General features: G+C 55.9%; 1 long non-coding RNA gene across 1 annotated transcript in view; it reads left to right on the forward strand.

The window, feature by feature from the left end:
* Nucleotides 1-22,500, forward strand: part of LOC118773394 — a 67,054-nt gene that overhangs the window by 24,383 nt on the left and 20,171 nt on the right. The window contains exon 2 of the long non-coding RNA XR_005004728.1: nt 10,955-11,066. This is a non-coding gene — a long non-coding RNA (uncharacterized LOC118773394). The remainder of the gene's footprint in view (nt 1-10,954; nt 11,067-22,500) is intronic.

Genomic DNA, 22,500 nt, shown 5'->3' on the forward strand with positions numbered 1-22,500 from the left:
GAGCGAGGAGCAGAGTCAGGGAGAGAGAGAGAGAGAGAGAGAGAGAGAGAGAGAGAGAGAGAGAGAGAGAGAGACAGGGAGAGGAACAGAGTCAGGGAGAGAGAGCCTGCCACTCTTGAGTGGAGACACACACAAATGTACACCTGTATGCACACATAAACATTCCATAACTCTAACACACACACACACACAAATTCCTGAATTCTTCTTCAGGGCTCACCTCAGCACCGGCTCACACGGACGCGTCTCCCCCAGGGCTCACGCGGCCGCGTCTCCCCCAGGGCTCACGCGGCCGCGTCTCTCCCAGGGCTCACCTCAGCACCGGCTCACACGGCCGCGTCTCTCCCAGGGCTCACCTCAGCACCGGCTCACACGGCCGCGTCTCTCCCAGGGCTCACCTCAGCACCGGCTCACACGGCCGCGTCTCTCCCAGGGCTCACGCGGCCGCGTCTCTCCCAGGGCTCACACGGCCGCGTCTCCCCCAGGGCTCACGCGGCCGTGTCTCTCCCAGGGCTCACCTCAGCACCGGCTCACACGGCCGCGTCTCCCCCAGGGCTCACGCGGCCGTGTCTCTCCCAGGGCTCACCTCAGCACCGGCTCACGCGGCCGCGTCTCTCCCAGGGCTCACACGGCCGCGTCTCTCCCAGTGCTAAAGTGGGAGGAAACGGAGAACAGTGGTGCTGAACCTGGTCCAGGAGAGCTGTGCGGGTCTGGTTCTGACCCACTTTCAGACAGGGGTGGTGAGTACGTCCGTGCTGTGCACTGTAGGACTCACCGCACTCTGCCGCTCCTGTTGGTGCTCAGGTTATAGCTCTGTGAACAGAGCTGAACTCTCACCCTCAGAGACGCGTGCTGGAGGCCAGTGCTTCCCTCACACCCAGAACACTCCTTCCAGCACATTCTACACACACACACATGCTGACACAGACATACACGCACTAACACACTCACACACACACAGATACAAACACCCACAGATGCAAACACACACACACGCTAACATACTCACACACACACGCTAACACACTCACACACACACACTCACACACACACAGATACAAACACCCACAGATGCAAACACACACACACACGCTAACACACACACACTAACACACTCACACACACATGCTAACACAGACATGGACACACACACACACACACACACACACACACATACACTCTGTGGTTTCATCCTGTGCTGAATTGCTGATGGAGGGCTTTGTGTGCCAGGCCTCACTGCCGGGTCCTACAGCCTTTCTGTCTTTTATAGGTCTGAGCAGCAGGGGGCACCAGCCCTGCCAGGGAGGGGGACGGGAGGCTCTAATGGCCACACCCACCTCCATACAGGGGAGGGGGCTCAGATGGCCATGCCTACCAGGGGATTGGGGGTGTTTGTGAGAGGTGGGGTGTGTGAAAGGGAGCTGGTGAGTGTTGGGTGGGGTGTTGGGGTGGGAGAGGGTGTGGCTGCCTCCAGCCCTGCTCTCACTGAAGACTGGCCCTCTCAGTGGCTCCCCCTGCAGGCTGGACAGAGCATCTGAAACACACGTCCTCCTTCACCTTCTCACCTGTCAATCACTGTGCCACAGAGAACACTGTTCTCACCTCCGCTCGGCTCCAGTGCACTCCCCGTGTGCCTCTCCGCCACGCACTTTAATCACTTCCAAGAAATCATTTCAGGGAGTGTGAAAATGCATTACGGCTGTCAGAACAGCGTCCAGGAAAAACACAGCGCTGTGGCCTTCCTCCTCCTCCTCTTCCTCCTCCTCCTCCTCTTCCCTGCGATGTAGGGCGTTGGAACGAGGTGATGTTTCCAGCTTTCTGCTCGGGGTGAGATGCAGGCTGTGGCCCCCCCGGTCAGACACAGGTGAGATGCAGGCTGTGGCCCCCCCGGTCAGACACAGGTGAGATGCAGGCTGTGGCCCCCCCGGTCAGACACAGGTGAGATGCAGGCTGTGGCCCCCCCGGTCAGACACAGTTGAGATGCAGGCTGTGGCCCCCCCGGTCAGACACAGGTGAGATGCAGGCTGTGGCCCCCCCGGTCAGACACAGGTGAGATGCAGGCTGTGGCCCCCCCGGTCAGACACAGGTGAGATGCAGGCTGTGGCCCCCCGGTCAGACACAGGTGAGATGCAGGCTGAGGCCCCCCGATCTGACCCGGCCCCACCCGATCTGACCCGGCCCCACCCGATCTGACCCGGTCCCACCCGATCTGACCCGGCCCCACCCGATCTGACCCGGCCCCACCCGATCTGACCCGGTCCCACCCGATCTGACCCGGCCCCACCCGATCTGACCCGGCCCCACCCGATCTGACCCGGCCCCACCCGATCTGACCCGGTCCCACCCGATCTGACCCGGCCCCACCCGATCTGACCCGGTCCCACCCGATCTGACCCGGCCCCACCCGATCTGACCCGGCCCCACCCGATCTGACCCGGTCCCACCCGATCTGACCCGGCCCCACCCGATCTGACCCGGTCCCACCCGATCTGACCCGGCCCCACCCGATCTGACCCGGTCCCACCCGATCTGACCCGGTCCCACTCGGTCCCATCCGATCTGACCCGGTCCCACCCGATCTGACCCGGCCCCACCCGATCTGACCCGGTCCCACCCGATCTGACCCGGTCCCACTCGGTCCCATCCGATCTGACCCGGTCCCACCCGATCTGACCCGGCCCCACCCGATCTGACCCGGCCCCACCCGATCTGACCCGGTCCCACCCGATCTGACCCGGCCCCACCCGATCTGACCCGGTCCCACCCGATCTGACCCGGCCCCACCCGATCTGACCCGGCCCCACCCGATCTGACCCGGTCCCACCCGACCTGACCCGGCCCCACCCGATCTGACCCGGCCCCACCCGATCTGACCCGGCCCCACCCGATCTGACCCGGTCCCACCCGATCTGACCCGGCCCCACCCGATCTGACCCGGTCCCACCCGATCTGACCCGGCCCCACCCGATCTGACCCGGTCCCACCCGATCTGACCCGGTCCCACTCGGTCCCATCCGATCTGACCCGGTCCCACCCGATCTGACCCGGCCCCACCCGATCTGACCCGGTCCCACCCGATCTGACCCGGTCCCACTCGGTCCCATCCGATCTGACCCGGTCCCACCCGATCTGACCCGGCCCCACCCGATCTGACCCGGCCCCACCCGATCTGACCCGGCCCCACCCGACACAGACAGATGTTCGTGCAGATGCTGATGTAGACATGTGGGGACGTGTGTGGACCTCCATACGCCACACGGCGGGGTAAGACGTTAGGGGGAGATGGCACGTCTCTGATTGGGCTCCTTAAATCAGTACTCAGGGCTGAAAAGCAAAGTGTTTTTCATGAAGACAGACAGCTGAGTCCTCACCGTCCTGCAGGTGGGAGGGGGCTGTGTGGGGTCACACCTGTGCCCCCCCCCCAGCTCCGCGTGTCAGACCTCCTCCCTGAGAACACCTCTCTGCACCTCACTCCTCCTGTCATTGCGGGGGGGAGAGACAGTGCAGCCATTCATCCTGCCCCCCCCAGGGGCTGGATGGGCTGGTCCATGGCAACCGCAAGGGGGGAACGTCGCAATGCCGTCGCAATGCCGTCGCAAGGGGGGGAGGGTGGGGGCCGTCACGGGGGGAGGGTGTTGGCCGTCAGCGCAGGGAGGGTGGGGGCCGTCAGCGCGGGGAGGGTGGGGGCCATCGCAGGGGGGGAGGGTGGGGGCCGTCAGTGCGGGGAGGGTGGAGGCCGTCGCAGGGGGGGAGGGTGTTGGCCGTCAGCGCGGGGAGGGTGGAGGCCGTCACGGGGGGAGGGTGGAGGCCGTCAGCACGGGGAGGGTGGAGGCCGTCAGCACGGGGAGGGTGGGGGCCGTCAGCGCGGGGAGGGTGGGGGCCGTCAGCGCGGGGAGGGTGGAGGCCGTCGCGGGGGGGGAGGGTGTTGGCCGTCAGCGTGGCGAGGGTGGGGGCCATCGCAGGGGGGGAGGGTGGGGGCCGTCAGCGCGGGGAGGGTGGGGGCCGTCACGGGGGGAGGGTGGAGGCCGTCAGCGTGGCGAGGGTGGGGGCCATCGCAGGGGGGGAGGGTGGGGGCCGTCAGCGCGGGGAGGGTGGAGGCCGTCAGCGCGGGGAGGGTGGGGGCCGTCAGCGCGGGGAGGGTGGGGGCCGTCACGGGGGGGGAGGGTGGGGGCCGTCAGTGCGGGGAGGGTGGGGGCTGTCAGCGCGGGGAGGGTGGGGGCTGTCAGCGCGGGGAGGGTGGGGGCCATCGCAGGGGGGGAGGGTGGGGGCCGTCAGCGCGGGGAGGGTGGAGGCCGTCACGGGGGGAGGGGGGAGGCCGTCACGGGGGGAGGGTGGAGGCCGTCGCAGGGGGGGAGGGTGGGGGCCGTCAGCGCGGGGAGGGTGGGGGCCGTCACGGGGGGAGGGTGGAGGCCGTCGCAGGGGGGGAGGGTGGGGGCCGTCAGCGCGGGGAGGGTGGGGGCCGTCACGGGGGGAGGGTGGAGGCCGTCGCAGGGGGGGAGGGTGGGGGCCGTCAGCGCGGGGAGGGTGGAGGCCGTCGCAGGGGGGGAGGGTGGGGGCCGTCAGCGCGGGGAGGGTGGGGGCCGTCACGGGGGGAGGGTGTTGGCCGTCAGCGCGGGGAGTGGCCGCCGGCAGCTCTGATTTATCGTGAGGACTGCGGCAGAGCTGTGTTTGAGGAAGGGTTTTTAAACCTTGCTGTGTACATTACCTTCTGTCTGCGTGGCTTTGAACTTCCAGATCAGGTTGAGAGAGCAAACATTCAGTGGGCTGTGTGTGTGTGTGTGTGTGTGTGTGTGTGTGTGTGTGTGTGTGTTTCTGGCAGGGAAATGTGTATTGTGTTTTCTTGCAAGACATCAAAGGACGAGAAGCTTGTTAAAGTCAATTAAGCACAGAGTGGGCGGGTGGCATCTGTAACCCATGATTGCACTTTAGTGGGTGGAGCCGTGCAGGGTTTGTGTGTGTGTGTGTGTGTGGGCAGAGCCGTGCAGGGTGTGTGTGTGTGTCACTGTGATGTGAACACAGCCTCCATTCTGTAAAACTGAGGCAGTGTGAGCTTTGAGAGGACAGTAATCTGGCAGAATGGTTTCATCCGTCAGGTCTCCGTAGTGTCTCTCAGCAGAGGTGGAAAACACACCACACACACCTCCAAACTGCCAAAGGCCAATGGACACATATACTCTATAGTCAAATGGACAAATTGGAGTGAAAGCTGATTGGTGTGTTAGGGGTAACAACTGATTGGAGGGTTAGGGCTGACAGCTGATTGGCTTGTTGGGGATGACTGGTGACCGGAGCATTCAGGGTGAGAGCTGATTGGAGCATTAGGGCTGACAGGTGAACTTTGGAAATTTTCCCCCTGCTTGGTGCTTTGCCTTTCTCTGAAATGGCTGAGCAACGCCTAACATGAGGGTATCTTAGGCATCTTAAGTGTCTTCTTCATAATGAATTCACTTCTCTTCTTAGATCTCCACAAAGGCAGTGAGAGTTCAGGGAAGGGTTTGGGCTCATGACTGCAATTTGATGGTTAGGTTTAGGAGGTCTGAGCTTCGGGTAGGCTTTAGATATTGGGATTAGGGTTAGGGGTTAGGGGGTTTAGGTTTAGGGTAAGGGTCAGGGTTAGGGGTTAGGGGGTTTAGGTTTAGGGTGAGGGTCAGGGTTGAGGGTTAGGGTTAGGGGTTAGGGTTAGGTTTAGGGTTAGGGTTGAGGGTTAGGGGGTTAGGGTTAGGGTTGAGGGTTAGGGGGTTACGGTTAGAGTTAGGGGAGCATGTGTCTGTCAGTGTGCAGCCACACCTCCTCCGGACGTAGGAAAGATAACAGGCTTCAGCAGGTGCCAGTCAGCATTTTACTTCAAACAAAACAAGAATAAATGAGCTGGAGAAAAGCGTTTGTGGTTTAGCAGAAAAACGGGAGACGGAAGGAGGAGTGTAATGAAGCGTGCTTTTGAACAGGAGTGTGTGAGTGTGTGAGTGTGCGGGGGTGCGAGTGTGCGGGGGTGTGTGTGTGAGTGTGTGGGGGTGTGAGTGTGCGAGTGTGCGGGGGTGTGAGTGTGAGTGTGAGTGTGTGAGTGTGTGAGTGTGCGAGTGTGCGGGGGTCTGGTGAGGAGAGCGGTGATTGGCTGCTGCAGCTGCAGATGTGCCCCCCCAGTCAGACAGCTGCCTGCTGTTTCTCACACTCTACTGACAGCAGCAGGATGAAGAAACAGGCAAGAATGTGCTGGGGGGGGGGGGGGGGGGGGGGGGGTAATGCGTTCAGGTCGGGGTTCGGCAGGGGCTGTCCTCTTGCTGAATGTGAGGGGGTGTGGTCACTCCTTTGGCTGTGCACATGGCCACCTGCCTCAGGTGAGCTCAGGTGAATGTTCCCACCCAGTGTGCTGGGTAATCTGCAGCTCTTTAGGTTTCTTTTAGCTCCCCCAGTTTTAGCAGGAACCCCGTCAGGGTGAAGTATGCAGCGATACCTCTGTCCTCCTTCAAATACGAGCATTCCTAACGGCATGTCAGACTCTGTTCACTCCAGTTACCTTAGCATGGATATGGGCAGAGCCCCCAGCGGCTACCTGCCCCCAGCGGCTACCTGCCCCCAGCGGCTACCTTCCCCCAGCGGCTACCTGCCCCCAGCGGCTACCTGCCCCCAGCGGCTACCTGCCCCAGCGGCTACCTGCCCCCACTGCAAAGCCACTATTCACACTAGATGGCAAACATCCTCTTATGAAATAATTTGGGGGGGTGCTGATGCCCTCTGTATGCTGTGGCTGGCTTTGGGCCAGAGGATACAGGTGACAGGTGACATGGGTGTGGCGTTAGACCTTTAGACCAAAGGAGTCGTCACAGCAGTCTTATTCACCTAATGGAGTATGATTGTAAGGGAGGAGATGTAGATGAGTGAAGCGTGAGTAAGGATGAGTCTGTCACAGCGCTGAGGGCCTCGGGGACGGGGGTGGTTTGGGGGGATTGGGGGGGTGTGCGGTGATGGTTCACAGGGGATTCAATTATTTAGCGATACTTCAAAAGAGTGTTTCCCAAAGCTGCTCTGAGGATCTCGGGGTGCAGGGAATGCCTTCAAAGGAGAGGAGGCTGGGAGTTTGGCCCGGAGGTTCAGAGAGCTCGGGAACTGACCGCTGGGGGTGAGCGTTGCCCCTCGTAAGGCCTGTCGGGCCTGCAGGGAGCTCTCTCCTGCTCTGCACTTTAATCTCTCCGGTTTTAATCTGTGTGAGATGCTCAGCAGCAGTGAGGACACAGACCAGCGCTCCGCTTTGGACGGCGCTCGTAGGTGTTGACACACTCCAGTGGATTAGTAGACTGAACACAGCGCTGCTTGCTGGCTTTTCTCTCTCTCTCTCCTTGTTTTTAACCCCTCAGCGTTACCTGAACATCACCATGGCAATAATCCGTCGCATCGAAACAATAGCGCCGCCTCTAACCGGTTGGACGGAGGGGTGAGGGAGGCAGGAGGCGGTGCTGAGCGCCGGTAGAAAGACAATGCCGCTCTGTTGGTACAAGCAGACATTCTCAGCAAGACTGGGCTACATAAATTATCCCTGTGATGAGGTTCTGACAGCAGTCATCAGGAAAGGTATGGTGCTCATGCCAAAGACGTGAAGCAAGGTTTTTGTTCTTTCTTTTTTCTGCTGAAAGCGTTTCTTTTGTGTGTAAAAATGGAGCAGAAGAATGAGGAAGAGGAGAAGCGTTTCACAGCACAGGGTGACATCAGCACTTTCAGGCTTTCATTTCCCTCACAGTTCGCACGAGTGAAAGTGCTGGAGGAAGACCGGCTGCTGCCAGTGGCAGGGCCAGGACGGGGGACTCCCGGGCACGCAACCAGTAGGGCGTAGGTTTGAGTCCCAGATGAAGTGCTGCCTTTGAGCAAGGTTCTCCCCCTAAACTGCTTTAACAGATATTTAGCTTTAAAAGCTTTGTAATGTGTGAGCAAATCAGTCTGTAGGTGAGCTAAGAAGATGCTAAGTGTGAAATCTATGGTGACCTACCACCAATTTCCACCATCACAGCACAACATAGAGCTAAATTTCCTGGACACTGTCTGCAGGCTAAAGAACAAGTTTTCTCAGACCTTCTGTTATTGAGGCTCCCCTGCCATAACAGGGATAGGAGACGCCTCAGGTACACGATGCCTTTTCCAGAGGTGCTGTCACGCGCAGGGCCGAGATCACGCGCTGTGGCAGGCAGGACCGAGATCTCGCGCTGTGGCAGGCAGGACCGAGATCACGCGCTGTGGCAGGCAGGGCCGAGATCACGCGCTGTGGCAGGGCCGAGATCGCGCGCTGTGGCAGGACCGAGATCACGCGCTGTGGCAGGACCGAGATCACGCGCTGTGGCGCGACCGCGATCACGCGCTGTGGCAGGACCGAGATCGCGCGCTGTGGCAGGCAGGACCGAGATCACGCGCTGTGGCAGGACCGAGATCACGCGCTGTGGCAGGCAGGAACGAGATCACGCGCTGTGGCAGGACTGAGATCACGCGCTGTGGCAGGGCCGAGATCGCGCGCTGTGGCAGGACCGAGATCACGCGCTGTGGCGGGACCGCGATCACGCGCTGTGGCAGGACCGAGATCACGTGCTGTGGCAGGACTGAGATCACGCGCTGTGGCAGGACCGAGATCACGCGCTGTGGCAGGCAGGACCGAGATCACGCGCTGTGGCAGGACTGAGATCACGCGCTGTGGCAGGACCGAGATCACGCGCTGTGGCAGGACTGAGATCACGCGCTGTGGCAGGACCGAGATCACGCGCTGTGGCAGGACCGAGATCGCGCGCTGTGGCAGGCAGGACCGAGATCACGCGCTGTGGCAGGACCGAGATCACGCGCTGTGGCAGGCAGGACCGAGATCACGCGCTGTGGCAGGCAGGACCGAGATCACGTGCTGTGGCAGGACCGAGATCACGCGCTGTGGCAGGACCGAGATCACGCGCTGTGGCAGGACTGAGATCACGCGCTGTGGCAGGACCGAGATCACGCGCTGTGGCAGGACCGAGATCACGCGCTGTGGCAGGCAGGACCGAGATCACGCGCTGTGGCAGGACCGAGATCACGCGCTGTGGCAGGCAGGGCCGAGATCACGCGCTGTGGCAGGACCGAGATCACGCGCTGTGGCAGGACCGAGATCACGCGCTGTGGCAGGACCGAGATCACGCGCTGTGGCAGGGCCGAGATCACGCGCTGTGGCAGGATCGACAGCTGGTTATGAGCTATCAGCGCTTCAGCCATTACAACACCGGCAGGGTCTATAATCACCCGCTCCAGGGGTTTTAGAGTGTAGAAACACAAGCTTCTCGAAACCTGGCTGTGAGGCGTGTCAGGGAAGGACACACCCTGACTGCTTTCTCCCAGGAGGGCACTGCTGTACTGAACGCAGTTTTACCAACTGTCCCCAGATGACACAGTGAAGCTCACAGAAGCCTGACATGGAGGTGTGCTACAATGTTCTGTTTCTCTCCCTGAAGCGATTTTAAGGGCAAAGGGATGACTTTAATAACAGCGGGGACCCCGGACATATTGAGATGCTTAGAGGGCTTACAAGAACAGGAACTCCTGCAACAACCCCAGAGAGGAGAGCAGCGGCCTGCCAAGACGAGATCTCTCCCTGGCTCTCTCCCCCCTCCATCTCACTGTCTTTCCCTCTCTATCCGTTTCCCTTCACCATCTCTCCCCCTCTCTCCCTCCCTCTTCCTCACACTTTATTGGCATGATAAAACTGTTGCCAAGGCAATTTTACATGAAAATACAGAACACATGAATGACAATAACAATAATAATGATGATGAATAATAAGAAGAGGAAAAAGAGTTGTAGTCCAAAGTCCTCTCACTCCCTGTGTTCTTGTCTTCTCTCTTGAATGTTAAGCACACAAATCAGCCAGGTAAAGCCTGTCCCTCTTACTTTCTCAGATTGCATTCTCTCACATTTTTAATGCTTTCCGGTTTTTTTATTTCCAGTTTTTTCCAACGTGTGCATTTCCTGATGTATTTCCTGATGGTTCCGACTTCCTTCTTACAGCCCTGCATGTCCCTGTGTGTTTCTACTGGTATGGTCTATGGTTGTGGTGTTGTGTATTTCTGTGATTTCTCGGTAGGTTAGAAGAAGGAGGTGTGTGTGTGACTGGTGGAATTGCATTGTGGCGTTTGGGTTAGGGTTAGGGTTAGAGGAAGGAGGTGTGTAGGATGAGGAGGTTGGATATGGTTTGGTATGTGTGACTGGTGGAATTGCATTGTGGCATTTGGGTTAGGGTTAGGGTTAGAGGAAGGAGGTGTGTAGGATGAGGAGGTTGGATATGGTTTGGTATGTGTGACTGGTGGAATTGCATTGTGGCGTTTGGGTTAGGGTTAGGGTTAGAGGAAGGAGGTGTGTAGGATGAGGAGGTTGGATATGGTTTGGTATGTGTGACTGGTGGAATTGCATTGTGGCGTTTGGGTTAGGGTTAGGGTTAGAGGAAGGAGGTGTGTAGGATGAGGAGGTTGCATATGGTTTGGTATGTGTGACTGGTGGAATTGCATTGTGGCGTTTGGGTTAGGGTTAGGGTTAGGGTTAGAGGAAGGAGGTGTGTAGGATGAGGAGATTGGATATGGTTTGGTATGTGTGACTGGTGGAATTGTGGCGTGTGCTGCTGCCGCCAGCCGGGGCCAGTCCTGTCTCTGCACTGCAGGCCTGTGTAAGAACCTTCACACTTCAGCTCCTAGCACCTGCCACACGTGTCACAGTGTGTGTGAGATACAGTGTTTTAGTATGTGATATTCTGCGTGTGTGTGTGTGTGTGTGTGTGTGTGTGTGTGGGTGGGGGGAGGGCCCTTCAGAGGCTGACCCCAGCATTTTCCTGCTGTATTCCCCTGACCACGCCCATGTGGAATTCCATTCACTCCATGTGCTGCTCAGTAACCACGGTTACCAAACACCCGCGGATAACTGGACAGTTTATTGAGTTTATTCTGGGTTCTGTGTGTTTTCACAGTGCTGGGGCTCACAGGGTGGAGGAGTGCGGACAGCCAGGCCCTGAACGTGAAGAATCTCACCGCTCTGCTCCAGGGTCCACCGTTTCCATGCCAACGGGCAGCAGGACACAGGTATGCAACACGTCTGGCACTGTGCAGCTGTCCCTCTGCTCTCAGTGGACCCGGATCTCAGGGAGTGCAGGGAGTGCAGGGAGTGCAGGGAGTGCAGGGAGTGCAGGGAGTGCAGGGAGTGCAGGCCGCAGGGAGTGCAGGGAGTGCAGGGAGTGCAGGGAGTGCAGGGAGTGCAGGGAGTGCAGGCCGCAGGGAGTGCAGGGAGTGCAGGCCGCAGGGAGTGCAGGCCACAGGGAGTGCAGGGAGTGCAGGGAGTGCAGGGAGTGCAGGGAGTGCAGGGAGTGCAGGCCGCAGGGAGTGCAGGGAGTGCAGGGAGTGCAGGGAGTGCAGGGAGTGCAGGCCGCAGGGAGTGCAGGGAGTGCAGGCCGCAGGGAGTGCAGGCCACAGGGAGTGCAGGGAGTGCAGGCCGCAGGGAGTGCAGGGAGTGCAGGGAGTGCAGGGAGTGCAGGGAGTGCAGGGAGTGCAGGCCGCAGGGAGTGCAGGCCGCAGGGAGTGCAGGGAGTGCAGGGAGTGCAGGGAGTGCAGGGAGTGCAGGCCGCAGGGAGTGCAGGGAGTGCAGGGAGTGCAGGGAGTGCAGGGAGTGCAGGCCGCAGGGAGTGCAGGGAGTGCAGGCCGCAGGGAGTGCAGGGAGTGCAGGGAGTGCAGGGAGTGCAGGCCGCAGGGAGTGCAGGGAGTGCAGGGAGTGCAGGGAGTGCAGGCCACAGGGAGTGCAGGGAGTGCAGGCCGCAGGGAGTGCAGGGAGTGCAGGGAGTGCAGGGAGTGCAGGGAGTGCAGGGAGTGCAGGCCGCAGGGAGTGCAGGCCGCAGGGAGTGCAGGGAGTGCAGGGAGTGCAGGCCGCAGGGAGTGCAGGGAGTGCAGGGAGTGCAGGGAGTGCAGGCCGCAGGGAGTGCAGGGAGTGCAGGGAGTGCAGGCCGCAGGGAGTGCAGGCCGCAGGGAGTGCAGGGAGTGCAGGGAGTGCAGGCCGCAGGGAGTGCAGGGAGTGCAGGCCGCAGGGAGTGCAGGCCGCAGGGTGCTGCTGCGGTTTTGGAGTGGACACCATGTTCCTTTGATCAGGCTGTCAGAAATGAACGCTCTGCCCAAGATGCACTGTGGTCTGCTCATCCTCTGAAGTTTTCTCTGATGGGGAAAGGTAGAGTCTTCATGTTTTGCTTCCCCAAATGCTGTCCGTGTTTAAAACCGAGGTGATGTAGCAGCCACAGCGTAAACCGGAGCACGTACTGCTGTCAGAACACCCCCCTCCCCACTCACTCTGAAAGCGACACTGATCAAGTGACAGAAAGGGAACAGGAGTGTGTGTGTGTGTGTGTGTGTGTGTGTGTGTGTGTGTGTGTGTGTGTGAATGAGTGTGAATGAGTGTGTGTGTGTGTGTGTGTGTGTGTGTGTGTGAGTGAGTGAGTGTGTGTGTGTGTGTGTGAATGAGTGTGAATGAGTGTGTGTGTGTGTGTGTGTGTGTGAGAGTGTGAGTTTGTGAGTGTGAGAGTGTGTGAGTGTGAGTTTGTCAGTGTGTGTGTGTGTGTGTGTGCACGCATGTGTTTTCCAGTTAAAGCCATCAGTTCCTGCTTGTGCTGAGCTGATGCACCATGACTCAGGAGAGAGGTCTGAATGACTGGCAGTTTGCTGGCCATCTCCCAGGTCAGTGGAATGGGTTTGTCTGAGGGGTGGGATCGGCTCTGAGCTTCACAAACAGCACAAAAAATGCAGAAACGGGAGAGTACCAGGGTGGCATCTAAAAATAGAGTCCTGTCAAAGCCACAAAAAATGCTCTTCCTGATAGCTGAGGTGACAGGCAGGCTTGGGCCAGATGGCAGGCATGATGTGGCCTGTGAGCTGAGGGGATGAGCTGCAGAACGGGGCCCTAACAGGCTGCAGGATCACAGGTCGGGTCTCACCTGTCTGAGGTCAGAGCCACAAGTTCTGGGCTGCTTTTACATCAGTTTCAGTCTGACAACAGGAACACTGGCTGGTCACATGATCACTTCAGGAACATCAGCCAATCACAAGACCCCTTTAGGACTATCAGCCAATCACAAGACCCCTTTAGGACTATCAGCCAGTCACAAAGCCACTCTACCACGGCAGTTTCAGGGCACCTGTACCATGATAAAAGGCCGAGGTTCACCTGTACTCTGCAGAGTTATAGGAAGCTCTTGAAAAACAGCAGCTCCTGCAACCTCAGGAGGGAAGGACAGGGATGAAGACAGGCGAGAGAAAGTTGGAGAGAAAGATATGGAGAGGGGGAGGGAGTGAGCCAGGGAGAGATCTCGTCTTGGCAGGCCGCTGCTCTCCTCTCTGGGGTTGTTGCAGGAGTTCCTGTTCTTGTAAGCCCTCTAAGCATCTCAATATGTCCGGGGTCCCCGCTGTTATTAAAGTCATCCCTTTGGCTTCATCTGGCCGCATTAATGCTCTCCACGTGTGATGGCTGCCATGTGTTTCAGCTTAACCCTTCGGTGGCCGCTGCGCTGGGCTCGGCCTCCTGGCGTGAGCTTCCTCCCCTCCCTGCCGTTAGCAGTGTCCTGTGTCAGAGGGGCGTTGGGTGCAGGCGCTTATCTGATACCGGCCCAGACTGCCTAATACTCTGCAACGCTGACTCTGCTTTGATGTCTGAGAGTGAATCTCGCCCATGTGCGCTGTAACCCCCCCCGCCCACAGACCTCCCTGCTCCTCAGTTTGGACAGGTGGGGGTCAGAGCCCGCGGAGCAGCGCAGTGCTGGAGGGTAGAGACCCCCCCACAGGCGCAGGGGTCAGAGAGCTATCACTCATCAGGCTGTCAGCCACTGCGGCCGCTACAGAGCCACACGGAGAAGCAGGACAGCTGATCTCAGATCAGTGCAGCAAAGCCAGCCGCTGAGGTGTCTGCTTTTCAGTTCTCTCACGCGTCCCCTTCCCGCGGGGGCCGTGATGGGACCCGAGTCTTCCTGACCTCCATCAGGGTGGAGCCGGCCTGCGCCTCCAGCTCTTCACTGCCGCGCTGCTGTGAGCCGTCAGGCCAGCAGGAGATCTGCAGTTCTCACTACCAGGTCACAAAACTACTCTCTCCTCCTCTCATTGCATGGCAGAGTGCTTCCTGTGCGCTTCCTATTGGTCCCCTGGCAATCAGTGCTTGAGTGGTAACTTTAAACAAGATGGAGGCCACATGCACTGGGAAAGCATGGGACCTGTATTCATAGTGGGAGAGAGGAAGAGAAAGAGAGAGGGGGGGGAGAGAAAGAGAGAGAGAGTGATAGTGGGGGGGGAGGGGAGAGAGAGAGAATTTAAACAATTTAGGTAAAAGAACGCAAATGTATTTAACATACTAATGTAGAATTAAAAAACAGAAAATAATTTGGATTTGGAAAGAATTTGAGAGACAGAGAGAGCTGTTTGAGAGAGGATGACAGCTCTGCTGGTAGAAGCATGGTGAGGGTCACTGTGGGATTATGGGTAATACTTCCCGGGACACGATCACAGGCTGGAGCGGAGGACAGTGCTCTCACAGCTGTTACACAGCCTGTCTGAGTCCCTGTTACACAGCCTGTCTGAGTCCCTGTTACACAGCCTGTCTGCGTCCCTGTTACACAGCCTGTCTGAGTCCCTGTTACACAGCCTGTCTGCGTCCCTGTTACACAGCCTGTCTGAGTCCCTGTTACACAGCCTGTCTGAGTCCCTGTTACACAGCCTGTCTGAGTCCCTGTTACACAGCCTGTCTGAGTCCCTGTTACACAGCCTGTCTGCGTCCCTGTTACACAGCCTGTCTGAGTCCCTGTTACACAGCCTGTCTGAGTCCCTGTTACACAGCCTGTCTGAGTCCCTGTTACACAGCCTGTCTGAGTCCCTGCAGAGAGCGCAGCTCAGAGCTGGAGAGCAGGGTCAGTCTCAGGACAATGCCAGCACTGAGACAACGGAGGTGCCTATATGCCTCATTTACATAAATTACAGAAAACAATGAGTGAACATATCCTTTTAGTTTATATGTGGATATAACAACAGTGTCTCTGAGAAAGACTGGGTTTTCTACATTCAGACTCAGTGCAGGTCATTCAAAGATGTCGCTGCCAGGCAGATCCGATTGGCTGTGTCCCCCAGGCAAGAGGTGCACTACCTCACAGCCGTGTTCTCCCCAGGACTAATGAAAGCGCTTTCATTTTACCAGCTGAATCACAGGAGAGATGCTGTGCAGATGGCCTCTCTGAGGCCGAGTGATGCAGGCCTGCTACAGCAGCACAGCGTTTCCTGTGGCCTGCAGGAGACCCAAGCTGCCTGGTTCTGACCCGGGATGCCTGGCTCTGACCCGAGCTGCCTGGCTCTGTGACCTGCAGGAGACCCGGGATGCCTGGCTCTGACCCGAGCTGCCTGGCTCTGTGACCTGCAGGAGACCCGGGATGCCTGGTTCTGACCCGGGCTTCCTGGCTCTGACCCGGGCTGCCTGGCTCTGACCAGAGCTGCCTGGCTCTGACCCGGGCTGCCTGGCTCTGACCCGAGCTGCCTGGCACTGTGACCTGCAGGAGACCTGGGCTGCCTGGCTCTGACCCGAGCTGCCTGGCTCTGACCTGAGCTGCCTGGCACTGTGACCTGCAGGAGACCCGGGCTGCCTGGCTCTGACCCGGGCTGCCTGGCTCTGACCTGGGCTGCCTGGCTCTGACCCGAGCTGCCTGGCACTGTGACCTGCAGGAGACCTGGGCTGCCTGGCTCTGACCCGAGCTGCCTGGCACTGTGACCTGCAGGAGACCTGGGCTGCCTGGCTCTGACCCGAGCTGCCTGGCACTGTGACCAGCAGGGGACACAGAGGCCTGCAATGTCACTCACAAAGTAAAGAGTGAGTCAATTTCTGAGAAACTCACAGTCAAGCCCATGCAAACAGGAGAGACAGAGACAACACTGTCAGATTTATGAGTGTGTGTGTGTCTGTGTGTGCATGTGAGGGGGTGTGTGTGTCTGCGCATGTGTGCCAATGTGTGTGTGTGATTGTTCTGTTTCAAGTTTTTTTCTTACTCTTCACAGCAGCCCCCCCACCCCCCTTTTGGTCAGTCCTTTATATGAGCTGAAAACAGCAGCTAATTATCATCTCCTCGGTATGCATGTGGGGTTGCCGTGGCAGCCAGGTGGCGTGCACTGTCGCTGTGAGAGAGGGAGTCCTTCACATTGCACAGGACTCAGGCAGCAGGGCGCTTCCACGGTATTAGGTGCTCATTAGGAAATCAGAGCTGCTGTTGGGGAAAGTGTAACATGGTAAAAATCTCTCGTCACGGGGGAAAGTTTAGTGTAACGTGGGGAAAATCTCCCCTCACATCTGCTTGGTGTTCTAGCGCCTCAGTGGTGTCGGGTTAAAGTTATGGGGTGCTGCTGAGAACATTTGGCTGTCATCTGCTGGGAAGAGAGAGAAGCCCCTGCCGTCTACCGGGAGAAAACCCCAGCAGCTTTTACAGAGTGTCTGTTCCCTCACGATCGCTGTGATTTTAGAGTGTCTGTTCCCTCATGATTGCTGTGATTTTAGAGTGTCTTCCCTTGTGATTGCTGTGATCAGCTGATCTGAGAAAAGGGGGAACAGTATCTTGGAGAGATGTTGGTTCTGTGAGCGGTTCTCTTTACTCAGCTCAGCTACATCACTAGTTTTAATTTAGTGATACTGAGTTAACTTTAGCTCAGCTCCATACAGGCCTTAGCAGAGTTTGGTCATGAATAAACAGCTGTTAAAGAAGCAATATGGGCGTGAGAAACACTGGATGTTTTCAGTGAATTGTTGCCCTGGGACTCCTGCTCTCAGAGTGGAAAGGTGCTGACAGACAAGCACGCTCTTTTCTCTCTGCCTCCCCTACGGGGCAGAAAACACTGCCGTTTGTTGTGTTAACTATGCTGCATTATGAGACTGTTTAATGACCTGATGGGCGGAAAGTTTGTTCATGGAAATATATTTTCACCCAGTTGCTTTGCTCATAATGGCCAGAATGACCTGAACAGAGCTGAACTGTTTTGTAGGTACAGAGCCTTCGCTGATCGCTTTGTGGGCAGCGTTATGTCTGACCCCATCCCTGCGGGCGTGTGGGGGGAGGGTGTCTGTGCTCCTGTATTCTCTGAGGTGCTTCTCTCGCTCTCTTCCCTGGCTTGTTTTTCTCTCTCTCCTTTATCTGTCCCGCGTATCGGAAGCATTCCTTTCCCCTGGCGTAGCGTGGCCGCGGTGCCAAGGTGAGGCTCCAGCTCGTCACAGTGGAAACGACCACTGGGTCATTGGCACAGGGCCTGCAGGTGGACAGGCCGGGTTGGGCCGCTGGGTCGCTGTCAGCCCTGAGGGCTGGGGAACCCCACACTGCGGGTCGTCCCCAGTCACACAATGTCCCTGTGACACCCCCCACCCCACCCCGATAGCACAGGTTCCTTCACGGCTGTGCCTGAATGGGGGGTCTGTTTCAGATCCGCATCACAATCGGGGGCTTGTGTGGAGCTGCTGTGGCGGGGGGGCGTGGCACGGTTACGTGAGGAGGAGGGGGCAACCCTGCTCTCGCTTGTCTTTAGGACATGAATGAGAGAGGCCACAATGATAGCTTTAAACACAGCGGAGGGGGGGGGCTGGAATGTGAAACGGTGGTCTGAGTGAGGGAAGGATACACCTGGGGGGGGGGGGGGATGCAGGACGCTCCTCCTTCTCCCCCTCTCGTCTGTTACTCTCTCATTCTTTCCTCCCCCCCTTTCACTCTGCCTCTCTCTTTCTCCCCTCTCCTCACTGGGCATGCTGAGTGACCTCACAGTGCCTGATGGCTGAATCCTTCTGCTGCATAGTAACTCTTTCAGCACGCAGGCCCCTGACTGGCCATGAGGGGGCGCTGCAGAGATTAGGGCAAACCCTACACCCTCAGGCAGGGCAGTTAAAGCACACACAGAAAAATGCACACACAGGAAGCAGTCACATTGTTATATTCATATATATCAACGCTCCATGCTTGCATTCAATATTGAATGTCATCAATATAGTCTATATAGTTCCATCAGATTCATCTCTGATGACAGTAATTTGGCTCTAAGCAGGTACAGCAGCCTCAGATGGGCCGCTGCCTCCCTGCTGGGCACCGCGGGGGGCGCTCGGGATTGGGGGAGGAGACAAGGGGTCTGACCCACAAACACCCCCTGTCCCGCCACCCAGATCTGCTCTGTGGGGGGCGTCCAAATCTTAATCGGCTTAAATCAGCAGCCATAACCCGTCAGGGCTGTTTCCAAGGAGGAGATCAGGGAGCCGGGAGAGAGGGGAGAACAGGAGCCCCTGCAGGGAGGAGCGTGCTGCCCAGGAATCACTCTACAGACTCCTACAACAGCGTGTTTCAGCATTCAGTAAATCACAGCTGTGTGACACAGTGGACGAGAAACTGGGCTGGTAAGCAGGAGGTTGCTGGTTTGATTCTCAGGCTGAGACATAGCTGTTGCAGCCTGGCACATGGCACTTTTGACAGCTGAGTGTGAATGGGCCCTGTGCATCATTCTGCCAAGCAAAAGAGAGCGATTTCCTCATTCAGACACAAAACCCTCTCAAATACCCATCTCTGTGAGTGAGTGTGTGTGTGTGTGTGTGTGTATGTGACTGTGTGTGTGTGTGTGTGTGTGTGTGTGATTGAGTGTGTGTGACTGTGTGTGTGTGTTTGATTGAGTGTGTGTGCGTGCATGTGTGTGTGTGTGTGTGTGTGTGTGTGACTGTGTGTATGTGTGTGAGTGTGTGGTGTGTGTGCATGTGCGTGTGTGTGTGTGTGTGTGTGACTGTGTGTATGTGTGTGAGTGTGTGAGTGTGTGTGTGTGTGTGTGATTGAGTGTGTGTGACTGTGTGTGTGTGAGTGTGTGTGCGTGCATGTGTGTGTGTGTGTGTGTGTGTGTGTGTGTGAGATTGAGTGTGTGTGACTGTGTGTGTGTGTGTGTGTGTGTGTGTGTGAGTGTGTGTGTGTGTGTGTGTGACTGTGTGTGTGTGTGTGACTGTGTGTATGTGTGTGAGTGTGTGGTGTGTGTGCGTGTGTGTGTGTGTGTGTGTGTGATTGAGTGTGTGTGACTGTGTGTGAGTGTGTGAGTGTGTGGTGTGTGTGCATGTGTGTGTGTGTGTGTGTGTGTGTGTGTGTGTGTGTGTGTGTGTGTGTGAGTGTGTGTGTGTGTGTGTGTGACTGTGTGTGTGTGTGTGACTGTGTGTATGTGTGTGAGTGTGTGGTGTGTGTGCGTGTGTGTGTGTGTGTGTGTGTGATTGAGTGTGTGTGACTGTGTGTGAGTGTGTGAGTGTGTGGTGTGTGTGCATGTGTGTGTGTGTGTGTGTGTGTGTGTGTGTGTGTCTGTAATAATGAAATGCCTTGGATAGAAAGGGGAGAGTCAAAATGAAGCAATGTTGTGATCAGAGAGTTGAGGGGGGGGGGGGGGGGGGGTTACCTCCAGTGAAAGCAAGGTGAGGCTGCAGACTGTCTCAGTGTGTACGAGATGTGGCCCTGAATACACAGGCCAGACAGGAGCTGTGCTGCTCAGACATGTCTTTTGGGCCTCTCTGGCATCCTTACCTACCACAGACAGCACCAATCAGAAGGCAGGAAGCAGCTCTCAGTGTGAGGTGGATTGACACCCCTCGGGGCATTTCGTCAGGGCTCACAGTTCTGTTGGTGTTCTGGCTTCTGGCTGTCGGTCAGAGAGGTGAAGGGCTGTACAGATAGTCCCTGCCGTATTCCCCACAGCTGGGCAGAGGTGCAGTGGTGGAAAGTGATGCTTGTAGGTGATTTACTTGTTAGATAGATTAAACAGATATCCGAACATGTTGAACACACCTGTAATGTATTTGTATTTTATGGAATATGACATATTAAACCAAACATCAAACATAAAATGCCCAGCACAACAATGAAATATTTCATGCTTTAGCCATGACTGATACAGTTTTCACACAGAATCTCTTTCAGTGGAAGTACTGTTTGGAAAGTACATTTCCAATGTAAAATCAGTAAAGTAAACTTGATTTTCTTTTTCATGCTGCATAGGCATTCAGGTATCAAATTGTTTCTTTGGCTTTGGTTGTGCGAAAAGTATGTACCTGTTACCACGGTGATATTAGCTGTGGAATGTGAACAAGAGTGTTCTGTGTCTGTGCGCTGTATGTAACCATATTGCTCATTGTGTGAAAGCAGAGCTTCAAGACTTGATTGATGGTATTCAGCTCCTTGTGTGAAATGATTTATGTGTATTTATTTATTTATTTATTCATAAGAACATGGGGAAACTGAGGCAATTCAGAGTTTGAATGTTCAGGCAGTAATTTTCTTCAGAGTGATTTGTTATTGAATTCAGCTGTTATTATTATTATGATTAAGCATTAGGCAAATGGACAGGAAAGCGAAACAGCTGGGATTTGCGAACCCCGGAGGAAAAGCAGAGTGGTTCTGAAGCTTCTCCAAGAAAAGTAGTTTCTTCCTCTCGGTGCCAAACAGTTCTCTGTGCTTCGGGGTTTCTCTGTGCGGGGCAGTATGAAGCAGGACTGCGTGCAGCGGGAACTAACCTGACTTTTTAACTCATATCTGCAGGTATATTCAAATTTTTCATAGACGTCTTTGGTTTGTGTAAGAACCCCCCCCCCCCCCCCCCCCAACAGAAAGCTGGAGTTAAACTGCATTTTGTGCAGCTTGTAGGAGGAAAAAGGAATTCTCTAGAACAGGCTATGCAAGTGGTTTTTCATTCATTCAGTTACTCTGACTTTTGCAATGTCAGTTGAAAATGTCAATGTATTTTTTTCATAGCAAAAATATGTAACTCCATTTCTGCTTGGTGGAGTGTGCTCCGTGCATTAATGAGGGATTCACATGCAAGATCTCAGCCTGAGCATTGCTGTTGTTAGCAAATGTGTGCAGTTTTGCGCTTGAGTTTCCCTCTCAGGGAGAGCAGTGGAGGCAGAGGCTAATAAAGAGACGCAGCGGGCTGGGCCTGGTACAGCACCTGTCTGCGGGAGCTTCTTCCTCACCTGGCAGAGCGCAGACTACCCGGCTCCTGCTGCACCCTCCATTACAGCTGTAACAGTTCCAAATGTTGCTGTGCAATTAATTGTCTCAGAAATAATTGCGATTAACAATATAATTGTCTCGTTCGGTCAAATTTTAAAAAAAAATATTATTATATTTATTATTTTTCAATCAAATTAAAGTTTTGAATGAATCCCAGGATACATCTTTTTGTTATTTCATTGTTATGTGACCCAGATAATCTTGTGTTTTTTCCAAATGTATCCCCCCTTGTCTTTTTCGTTGCTATGAACTTGTATAGGCCACATTTTGTCAGGACCAACAGGACAATGTCAAGTGTTTTTTTACCAACACTAAATGAAAACTCCAGTGAAAACCAAACGTGTGTCAATTTAAAGTTATGGGCATTTCTCAAAGGTAAAACACCGCTTCTCACGAAACTGCCCAGTTCTGTTTGGATTTTTAACGTTCGAAAGCTGACTTGACTTCGCAGCTGTAAATCAATGCGGGCAGGGCATTCTCTGATAGGATAGCTACTGTTCTGTTTTGCTACAGGGTGCATGTGAGCATTGGAAACGTGTTTGATGGATGCAAACAAAAGTGTGACCATGCTTTGACCATTCTCATTGAAAAAATGCTTTGACTGCGCTTCAACAAAGAACCGCGATCACGTCAAAAAATCGCAGTTAGACAATTATGAAGTAATTGTTACAGGCCTACCCTCCATGACTGATCAGACTCTCTCTATAGCTGCCCTGCTTTGAAAGGCTGGTTTGAAATGTGAATGTGGTGAATGCAGGGGAAAGGTTGTGTTATTTCAGCATGTGACAGGATGACAGGGGGACAGTCCTCTCTGCCCTGTGTGAACTCTGAGCTACATTGCACTGTGCTTCTCGACTGACACACAAAATGCAACTGTTAAACACACTTTTGCAAAGCAGTAAATATAATTCTATGCCAATGACACTAAATCCTTTACATAAATCATGTCAAATAGCATTGAGACATTTAGTCCTGTGGAAGAATTGGTCATTGCACGTAGATGGAAGGCATATGACCAGCATCCGCATGACCAGATGTCCCTCCCTGATGCAGCGATCGCTGGCTGTCTGGCAGGCCTGGCTGAGGAATCAGGTGTTAATGTTCTGGTGTAGGACAGTGTCTCTCTGCACTGGGATGTGATGTGGGACAGTGTCTCTCTGCACTGGGATGTGATGTGGGACAGTGTCTCTCTGCACTGGGATGTGATGTGGGACAGTGTCTCACTGCACTGGGATGTGATGCAGGACAATGTCTCTCTGCACTGGGATGTGATGTGGGACAGTGTCTCACTGCACTGGGATGTGATGTGGGACAGTGTCTCTCTGCACTGGGTGAGGCATGTCACTCCACTCGGCCTGCTGTTTATGAGTGAGGCGTGTCACTCCACTCGGCCTGCTGTTTATGAGTGAGGCGTGTCACTCCACTCGGTCTGAGTGAGGTGTGTCACTCCACTCGGTCTG

Source organism: Megalops cyprinoides, chromosome 1 (assembly GCF_013368585.1).
Source record: "Megalops cyprinoides isolate fMegCyp1 chromosome 1, fMegCyp1.pri, whole genome shotgun sequence".
Classification (NCBI taxonomy): domain Eukaryota; kingdom Metazoa; phylum Chordata; class Actinopteri; order Elopiformes; family Megalopidae; genus Megalops; species Megalops cyprinoides.